This window comes from Mus pahari, chromosome 14 (assembly GCF_900095145.1).
Source record: "Mus pahari chromosome 14, PAHARI_EIJ_v1.1, whole genome shotgun sequence".
In the NCBI taxonomy this organism is placed as follows: domain Eukaryota; kingdom Metazoa; phylum Chordata; class Mammalia; order Rodentia; family Muridae; genus Mus; species Mus pahari.
Genome location: NC_034603.1, coordinates 75,460,730 through 75,471,652, shown reverse-complemented (window position 1 = coordinate 75,471,652; position 10,923 = coordinate 75,460,730). Strand labels below are relative to the sequence as shown.

The window sequence follows — 10,923 nt, the reverse complement described above, 5'->3', positions numbered from 1 at the left end:
CACACACACACACACACACACACACACACACACACACATATTCATGACTACTTTAAGGTTACAGTATCAACCTCTAACCAATCCCACTTTTCTGTCAGTAACCTTCCACTACCACACTCTCTATAGTGTCCAATCTCATCCAGGGTACATTTCCCCTCGTACCTGGCCAAGCACCAAGTGCTATATGTTAAGCTTCCATAGTATTTCCCACATCTGATTCCTCTTCTGAATTGCTACTGATATCAAGGTAAGTCCCTATTGTTTCTTGCCTTCTGTTCCCAAGAGCCTAAGTCTGATCAGTTTCCTGAGACATCGGGGGCTACTTGTCATTTTCTCCTAGGTTCCGTGTTATGTATAATAACTGTATTTCTTGCCTTACAGGAGTCTTGAAGGTTTTCCTGCTTGATTTATCATTATTTGCCTTTGAGACCCAACTGAATCCTGCCTTCCTTGCATCTCCAGTAGAGTGTTCTGTGACCTCTTCCCTAAGTCCCACCCCACCCCCTTCCTTTCCATTGGCTGATCTGTGTATCCTGGAGGATATAGGGGCCTTTGAAGAAGCATCTCAGTTGTTTATTCAGTGTTCACTGCATGAAGCTATCGGTGACATGAGAGGGGTCTGCACCAGCCGTCACTATTCACTAAGCATCACATACAGCTGGCTACGTGGTCGCGTAGTAGGTGTGGTGATAAATCCTGTCTAGCATGCAGAAGTCCTTTCAGTATTAGCATTTAAGTTAGGCAATTTACAAGTCCGAATAGTTTGGGCCATTTCAAATAGCAAATGTGGATGTGGTTTATTCTCCGTGTGTTTCCACACAAATATTGGAAATAAGAAAGCATTCATACCAAAAGATTGACTAGACAACAATTCATTGTGATCAAAAAATCTGTTTATGGTATTTTGTTCTGCTACATTAAAGCACTTCAAACAAGAAAAGGCAGAAGACCTTGTGTGGGAAATCTTGACTAAAAACACTAGACTGTTACAGACATTTTGTGTCTTGTTAGAAATTGGATAACACCTTGCTACAATTCTCTTTTCTTGGGATAGCTCCCAATTCCCAAGTCATTCTTTACACATGGCTTAATTATTTTTGATTAGATAAATCAAACCAAATCCAACTATAGTGTTGGATCTACAGATCAAGGGAACATTTTGCTCATATCCATATAGTGGAAGAATACTCTAAAGTAAAAACAGTAATTCCTTACATTTCTCATTGTCCATGGAAATAAAATTGAAACAATGTGTTGAGATGGAGCAGGGATTCTGTGGAGCCTCCAGGGTCTGTGGTGCAAAGATGCACCTGCTTGGCACCTGCTTCCCTTGGCAGCAATGTGCGATGCCTCATTCTTCCCTCCAGGGAGCCCTGTGCAAAGACTGTGGGGTCTACCACTAGCAAAGTGTTGTAACAAGGGAGTTCCATCAAGTTGCACACTGTCTACCAAACTCAAGATAAGTACACCATATTAACATTTTGCAACTTCATCTTCACAAGAGCTCATGGAGAAAGGGGCTGCTGTCTGCTGGAAAATAGCCCCTCCCTAAATTTACGCATGACATTATCTCTAGAAGCTGTAAGTGTTGCCTTATTTGTGAAAGGAGTCTGTAGAGATCATTACATTACAGATTTTGAAATAGGCAGGTTATCCTAGGTCATCCAGCTGGGTCCTGCAGACCATCACAAATGCCATGCTCCAAAAAGAACAGGTACAGAAGAGCAGGAGGCCAGGACTAGAAGTCCAGTCACCAGGACTGGAAGCAAGCTCTCCACAAACCTTCTGGTGGGAGCACCACTCTCCCACTGGTGTATGCTTTTAGCGTAGTGGTGCGTGCTGATTTGGGCCTTGGGCCTCCTGAACAGTAAGAGAATAAATGTCTGTTGTCCAAGTCATCGAGTCTGTACAGTGGAGACTCGGATATGTGAGATTAATCTTACATTTACAGGAGAAGGAACTGAGTCTTGGAGACATGATTCACCTACTCACAGTTGTCAACTTTAGGATGAATGGAGCTGACACTTTGGGTCAATCTTTTATCCCATGTGTGGTAGATCATCTTCTGCCTAGTAGGGAAATACTAACTGGTTTCCATGGCTGGTGACTGCTGGATGGGATTTGGCCAGGGTCTCAAACAGTCTAGCAGGTTGCTTCTATCTGCCTTGGAGTCAGGAAGATCACGGGAGGTCTAGGTTCCTCTTGAAAGACTGACACCTCAGATGGAGAAGGCTGATGCTTCTTCGGGACACAGGATGGAGTCGGCAATGGGGTGACCGTTCTGGCTGCTCACTTAGGATCTGCACCATGAAGGGAGTTGGATCACATAGCCCGGAGATGGATAGCCAGCAATTCTGAGGGCTCCACTTGGACCTCTTCTGAATCTGACTGTAGCATAGTATTTGCAGTGTATGGCAAAATGTAAGCCACTAGCTGATGTGTGTGTGTGTGTGTGTGTGTGTGTGTGTGTGTGTGTGTGTGAATACACAAGAAAGAAATGTTGATTCGCCTCCCATGTTGCTGTTCATATTCAGTTCTTCTCACTTGGGGTAGGTGGGTGGGGTGCTTTCTTACCAAGGAGAGTATAGATAAAATTTCTTTTTGAACCTAAGCAAAAAGAAGAGGGATTATGAAATCCAGAGTCATAATCTGTTTTGTGAAGTAGAAGCCACTTCTGCCCTCCTCCACTTGGAAAGTCCCTCTGAAACGCCCTGTGTGTCTCTGACTTATAAGATCTCTGTGTGTTAAAGAACCCTGGGGCCACTCTGTCCCACTCATTTCTCAGTGTCTCGCGGACCCACAGACATGCCTCTCTGATAGGCTCTGAATACTGCTCATCTGTCACAGCCAGGATGGGAACGGGGCTCCCAGGACTAAGACACTCAGTGGTATTTGACTTCCATCTGACTCAGATCCAACATTCCCCCACAGGGGCTTTCTTTAAAATGTCCCTGATTATAGGCCCTTGGAGACAGCTGCAGTACCAGTTGTCCAGTGTTTGGACTTTCCATCACAGTCAAGGGGAGGTCAGAACAGCAAAACCACAAGAGATTTCTTCAGTGTGCACAGAGGAGCAGCAATACCTTTGTTATGGTTCCTTGGCATCGCCACCTCACGTACAGATGTAGGTACACAGGAACATGACACACACACCCACCTACAAGGACCTTGCACTGTCTCCATGGGCAGATTCCTTATAACCAAGAAAATGTTTGCACATCCTCCTCTATAGTCAGTGTTGTTGAATGCTCACAGATTATGTGTACACACACACACACACACACACACACACACACACAAACACTGTCTCTCTTTCTCTATCTGTCTCTGTCTCTCTCTATCTCTCTATCTCTCTCTATCTCTCTCTCAAATCAAAAAAGAACAACTTAGTTTACTGGGAAACTACTCCACACAGGGATGAAAAGTCTTTTGAGTTTTTAAAAATTATTTCTGGCACATGTGCTGTGAGCTACCATGGTTGACAAGCAGTTTCCATGGTGATTTTGACTGTACTGAAGAGCTTCCCATCCAAATGCTGTGTGATTTAAAAAAAAAAAAAAAAAATGTGTAGAACCCAAAAAGTCATAAAGAATTCTGTTTGTCGCACCTTGGAGATGAACGCTACTATTATTTTGTGGTTGTCTTTGATCCTGATACTAAGTACAGAGCCTTGGCATTTATTTTACCAAATGAACTTTTGCTGACCAGTATTTCCTAAGAAAGGTGTTCTGTTGTAGAGGTGGCACCCAGCCAGCTAGGCCTTGAATGGTGAGACAGTCAGGGAGCCCCGCCCCCAGTGCCCATGACCCTTGTTCCAGCACTCCCAGCTTGAGAAAGAGCTATAGGTATTATGTTTGTTTAGTACCTGGTACTTTCCACTTTGAACACATTCAGATGTTTCACCAAAGGGCACTTTAAAAATGCAAGCTTTTGCTGTTATCACCAGAAAGCATCTATTAAAATATGCATTGGTACCCTGAGCCTTGAGCTTTATGCAGATGAGTTAACCTCCCCTCCAGGGCTCAGAGAGTGATCTCTTTTCCTTTTGTTTTTTTCCTTTCTGGTCAAGACAAGAGTCTTCATGAGCACTAGGTGGCAAAATCTATCCGATTCCATTTTAGTTCATACGATATTTAAAAGATTATTAAAAGATTTGATTCCTGAAGCAAAAGAAAAGGAAGTACATAACAGAAAGGGGAGAGAGCTCGGAAACTACAAGCCCTGTTTGGAGCTTTGAAGGGCAGTTGGGTGCAAGAGAGCAAGCTACTTCATGCTTCTCAATGGAAACTCACATGGGTCCAGGCCAAGGAAGAAGGAATCCAGTTGCTGCCTGGGCTTGAAGGCTCAGGCCTGTGACTCAGGCTTTTAAATTCAAGGCCGCGTGGATTACATAGTAAGTTTAAGGCTAGCCCAGATAATTAGTGAGATACCATATCTAAATATAAATAAATAAATAAATTCAAGGCCGCGTGGATTACATAGTAAGTTTAAGGCTAGCCCAGATAATTAGTGAGATACCATATCTAAATAAAAATAAATAAATAAATAGATAGATAGATTGATTGATAGATAAATAAATAAATAAATAAATAAATAAATAAATAACAGGAGTCAGGGATACAACTCTGTGGTAGAACACTTGCCTAGCATTCAAAAAGCTCAAGGTTCAATTCCTACTGTTGAAAGGCAGGGGTGGGATGGGGTGGGGTGTCGTGGTTAAAATTTAATAAATAAATTAAAAAAAAAAAACAGGCAAGTTAGTTTGGGTCATTGTAGAAACAAATGTGCCAGCACTTGCAGAGCAATTGACTTGAATCTTAAAAGTCTCCTTGAACTGGGGGATTTCATGAAGTTCTGATTCCCCTGGAGACAAAGACTGGAGACCCATAGTGGCCTTTCTGTCCTGTCCTATGACAGGAGTGTCTTCAGTAGGTGGGACCTTTCAGCTCTATCTAACTTGATAACTTTCATGGTTATTTTTCACTTAAAGGACTGAAAATTGTCTACAGCGTCTGATTTTTTATATATATATATATATATATATATATAGGAATTTGGGAAGGACATAATGAATTATTCAGAGATGTCAAGTTGCATCAAGACAGACATCTTGATACAAATTACGATTCTAAAATTGTTAGTAATCTGTTTTATTCATGCGCTCTACTTACAATAGAAGGCTTGCTGCTGACAGTTCTTAGATCACTCATGATCCCACAGCCCACGGCGCTCTTTGAATGGGTGCTAAATCTGGTGGGGGGGGCTGGACAGGTGACATCTAATGGATGGTGCGAATCTTAATTTTCCTGGGAAAAGGTTACTCATTAGGATTTACAAATGATGCATTCAGTATTTCCATTGATGCAATTGCTTGCTCTTGGAACAGGTACCAAAATACAGTTTGTGTTCTATATGGGGTGGAGTCTTTTCAGAACAATTTTAGCACAAATACTTCCTTTGGGGACTACTTCCTTTGTAGTTGAAGCTGGAGACATTTTGTTCAGCAGATATAATGGCTCTTCTGCCCATCCTTTGAAAACATACAAATCTTTTTCTGGTTTCATTTTGATTCTCTTTTTACTGAGTGTGAGTCCCCCCTTGACAGTTTTTCTGTAGGCCTGAGAGAAAGCGTCAACCAGAGAGGGTGCTTGGAGCTCAGGTGTAGTAGAGGTACCACTAGATAGAGCATCAGATCACGTCCCATCGCCTGCCTGCCACTCAGGACCAGGATATCATTCCTGAGCCGTTCAGATGCTGCTGGCACCTGGGGTGCCACATGATGAATCTGCTGCCTCTAAGTAAAACCCATATTTAGGAACATCAGAATTCTTGCCAGTATGGCAACAGCTGCATATTCAGGGATCCTTACAAAACATGACAGAACCCCAAACTGATAGATCTGAGAATGAGGCTAAGAGTTCATCCATGCACCAGGTATATAGAGACAACTGTATAAAGAGCACTCTAAAGGCACCAGGACACTAGTGGTCTTTCTGTCCTGGTAGGTTGCTCTAGTTGAAGAGACTGATAGTGAATACATATCCAAATGATGGCTTTTGGTTTTTCCAGACAGGGTCTTATGTATTCAAGGTTGTCTACAAACTTGCTGTGTGGCCAAGTATTACCTTGAATTTCTGATCCTCCTGCGTCCACCTCTAAAGTGCTGGGATTACACTCTCAGGGGACAGTGCCACTAAAGCCAGTTTTATACAGTGCTGGGGATCAAACTCAGAGCTTCACGTGCTAGGTAAGCATTCTATCAGTTGAGTTATATCCACAGCCCAACACAAATATTTGTATCTAAAGTAATTCTGGATGTGAGGTAGGAAAAATAACAACAAAACAAGCAAATGCCAAGGTAGATAGGGAGAGGAGAGGGGCCTCCCTTCTTTTAGATCTTGAGGGATGGCTTTGCTAGGATGAAAATTTTACCCCAAGACTCTTCAGCATGTGTATAGACTCAGTCTAGACAGGAACAGAGAGTAATGCAGAGAAAAGGACCATCGTGGGGCAAAGAGGGCAAGATGCAGGCTCAGGCAGGTGAGCTTGGCAGCAGAGAGCGGTGAACTGGGCAGCAGAGAGCGGTGAGCTGGGCAGCAGAGAGCGGTGAACTGGGCAGCAGAGAGCAGTGAGCGGGTTTGATGGGTGCTGAGTGATTCATTCGGATTGAATGGTAGAGGGGAGCCAGTTGTCAGAAGAGGGGACAAAGTGTCCAGTGGGCACAAGGGTCTGAGACGAGCCGTAGCCATGTGCTATCGCTTGAGTCAAGGATGACAGAGGCCACACTTAGAGTAAAACACGAAGCATGACAGGAGAGAAAGGTCTGTGGGAAGGGGCAGCCTCTTCTCCCGGGTAGTCACCTCAGCTCCTGGGTGGCTCAGCACAGCAACCCTTGGGATGAACCTGCTCTGTAATTAGCATCTGAGGCTGATGTAGTGAAGGCAGGACATACAGGTCCCCTTGGAGCATGGTGCAGAAGAGATTGTGAGAAGAGAAAGCCCCAAGGCCTCTGAACTGGAGCCTCTCCATGACAGTGCCCTCTAGTTGGCATTTAACCTGGTGTGGTGCCTGTCCTCCAGGCTTGGGGGCCGCATTCCAGTTGATTCACATTCCTGTATCTTCCTCAGCTTCTGCCATGGACATGGGAGATTTGAGTAGAGAAATCTGTGACTCAGAGATGGTCAGAGAGAAGCTGAGCCATAGAAGCCCTCTAGCATCTTACCTTGGAACAACAACAACAACAGACTCAGAGAGTTGCAGGCTCATACAAAGACACATAGCATGCCTGAACACCTGGGCTTGGGAAAAGCCTGCTACGTTTACAGAGTTTTGAGTGATACTTTCGTAGGTCTTCATTAAATCCTGTAGGGTCCAAGTTTTAAAAATCCTTTCAAAAATCAATGTATTTAAGGATTAAGCCTATCAAAACCCCAGGACTATTTCAAGTAAACAGCTTACAAGTGGAATCTCAATGTCGCCCAGATAATTTCCTTTGTATGTGCACTGTGGTAATTGGGCTCCTGTCTCTCCAGTGAAAAGCCAAACAGTTTCAGATCTAATGAGTCCTGGCCGCTAGGGCAGATAGATTTCGGAATTCTCTATTTATAGCATCTTCCACTGTCACTTGCACCTTTTCTTTAATCAGCACTGAGCTGTCATGCAGCCCACAGGAGCCTTGAGCATACAGATCAGTAAGCTGGGGTGTCTGAGCCAACAATTTGGGGTGCAGGTTGGAGCTGAAGACTTAGTGTGGAATGTTGGCTTCTCTGCAGAAACAATGCTTTCTCCAGACCAACATTGGATCAAGCCTTAGAAACTGTTGGGTGCACTTGGCAACATTGAATTCTCTCTCTCTCTCTCTCTCTCCCTCCCTCCCTCCCTCCCTCCTTCCCTCCTTCCCACCTTCCCTCTCTTGACCTGCAGAAGTTTTGACATTCTGTGTGCCAGGGAGAGAGTTAAATGATCCAGACAGGGCTGCAAAAAAACCCTGTCCAGGAGGACTCCTCTGAGCTCAGAGATCAGGAAAACAAGCAAGGAAGAATGTGGTTTAAAATGGAAAGTAGGAATTGAAACAGAGGCCAATCCTGAAGGATCCTAAAGCCTAGCCCACTTAGGACAGCAGGGGTGTTTTTGAAGCCTGCCACCAGCCACCTGCATGTTAGTTAGAAGGGGGATTTGGTTACAGCTAAGCTTTGCTGAGTTGGAGGCAGAGTAGTCAGACAGGAAAGGACCAGGACTCTGTGGTCTTGAGTTGGCTGCAAGCCACCTAGTCTCCCAGAGCCTCAATTGCCTTCCTTACCTGTTAACTGGGAACAATAGCAGTCTGTTTCCTCATGCTGATCTGATGAGTGGATCAAAGGAGACGATGGGCGAAGGAAGCAGTTTGTAAGCCAGACACTTCATTCGGAGATGTGTTTCCTCCCAAATTTGAAGGCCACTCTACACCTTCAAATCACCTGGCGTCTTAAAGATGTTACCAGCCTGTCCTATGGCATTTTTCACTCATTATGAATTTTGCACAGCACTTGCTTGTCATTTAGCTGGGCAAGCCTTGCTGCAGTCTCAATCCTCACCAGTAGGGGGTGCCCTGTGGAGCCAGAACACCCTGACCTGAATGGAGGGTCCCTTCAGGAATTCACCTGGTGGCCCAGGTCATCTGCCTTGCTCAGGTCCGTGTGGCCTCTCTCTCTGCTTAGGTCTACCCCCCCCCCCCGGTTTTTCCTGGAATTTTTCCTTTCAATGTCAACTCAGCTGCAGCCTGCTGGGGTTTGAAGCACTAACAAATGACTGCCTGAGACTCAGAGGAACTATTGTTCACAAAACATACCATTTTGCATGATTTTTAAGTCTGTTACATTAAACTGATACGATCAATCTGGTGGAGAGGGAGCAGGTTAGATGCTCAGGGAAGAGCATCTTCACCTTCATCTTAATTCAGTCAGGGTTAGTGAGCAACCTTGTGGTTAAGAACTGGACAGGAATTGAAGTACAGGACTCAGCAGACGCACAGGGTGTCGTAATGCATGTAGACTGTTATCCTCTGTGTCTTAGTGTGGAACTGATAGGGTGGGGGTTCAGCACTGCTTTGAGTTATAAAGATTTCAAGTGAACAGGCAGAGTCACTTTTGACCCTTGAAGCTGGGTTAGCCCACTTCTGGTGTGTGTGTGTGTGTGTGTGTGTGTGTGTGTGTGTGTGTGTGCTGTGTGTGTCTGTGTGTGTCTCTGTGTGTGTGTCTGTGTGTATGAGTGTGTCTCTGTGTGTGTGTCAGTGTGTGTTGTATGTGTAGGGGCTTACTCTGGATTCAAACTGCCTCAGTCTTCCAGTGCTGGCAATTCGGGGATATGCCACCATGCCTGGCTAGCCCCACATTTCAATGGTGTCACCTAAAATGACTGTCCCCTAGTCTAAGCAGAATGTCTTTGCCTTGTGATTTTATGTGTGTCATCCATACTCAGGGGCAGTGCCTCTTAAAAGGAAGATGCAGGAGTAGGGGGCATTCCAGGGTTACAGAAAGCCCTGAGCTTAATCTCCAGCACAAAAGGAGAAAGAGGGGGAGAAAGAGAATGTGAAATTCCACCTCCAAGTCTGAAAGAGGGGAAAGGAGAAACCCAAGAGACACTCATGCTGACAGCAACCAGCAATGTTATTCCTGACAGACCAAAGGTAGGAGCAGGCCAGGTGTCCACAGACAAGTAAATGGGCAAACAAAATGAGCTCCATCCATGCAGAGAAGTCTCACCCAGACATTAGTTCTGGCACATGGATCAAGAGAGTTGACTCAATGGATTAAAGTGTTTGCTGCACCCACATAAAAACATTGTCATGCACACTTATGTATCTGTAACCCCAGTGATGTGCGGAAGTGGGGGAAACCAGAAACAGGAGCTTCAGGTTCACCAAGAGACCCGAGCTCAAAGAAAGATGCAGAGAATGATGGTGCCAGATAACTGACATCCTTCTCTGTCCTCATACAGGCATGCATGTATGAGCACCTGCACATACGTGTGTACATATAACACACACATATACCATAAGCACATGCCCCTAACACAAAAATATCTAACGATGGCATAAGATGAGTGGTCCTTGAGGGCAAATGCTAGATGGAAAACCAAGTCACAAAAGGACACCTGCTGTGCGGCTTTCCTCATCATGGTACACTTAAGAGTAGTTAGTTGCTAGGGCCCTGGAGGATTGAGAAATAAATTAGTGTTTCAATCATACAGCATTTCAGTTTGGGGTAATGAAAGGATACAGAGATGGATGGTGGTGATGTTTATAGAGCAATGTGAATGTGCCTGGGGCCCAGAGCTGTGCACTTGAAAACAATTAAAATACCAAGTTTCCTGTGTGCTTTACAGGAATAAAACAAGTTCTAAGTAAAATGAGACACTATATACCTATAGGTCTTCCTTGCCCTACTACAGGGGACTTCTGCCCACATACACTGGTGACCCCTGTCTTCAGTACTTTGGTCAAGATGGCAGCCAGTGCTTCCTCCTTCCTCCATGGAGGTAGGAAGAGTAACAATTACCCAGGTCTATCCTGGACAGCCTGGAGAAGAAGACCTGGACTGGAGCTTCAAGTGTGGCAGGAACAAGAACACTGAGTGACCTTTCCACCCTTTCCCAGTCATTACCTGTGTCTTCCTGGGTTCCATGTCTCCCGTGCCATCTGTCCTAACAGCTGGTGTCCCCAGCAGAGTGGGGTATTCCTGTGACAACGTGACCATATATTGGGGAGGACTGTGGAAGGACTTTGGAACTTTGGGCTAGAAGATCCATTCNGTGTTAAGAGCTCTGTCAAATGTTGTGTAGGAGCTTGGAAGATAATGTTGAGAAAAAACAGTGCAGAAGATGGAGACCCGGCTTGTGAAATTTCAGAGGGAAAATTAAAGACTCTTTTCAGGGCCATTGCTGTTT

General features: G+C 44.8%; 1 protein-coding gene across 1 annotated transcript in view; it reads left to right on the top strand.

The window, feature by feature from the left end:
• Prkca (protein kinase C alpha) overlaps positions 1-10,923 on the top strand; it is a 389,175-nt gene that overhangs the window by 189,346 nt on the left and 188,906 nt on the right. The window lies entirely within an intron of this gene.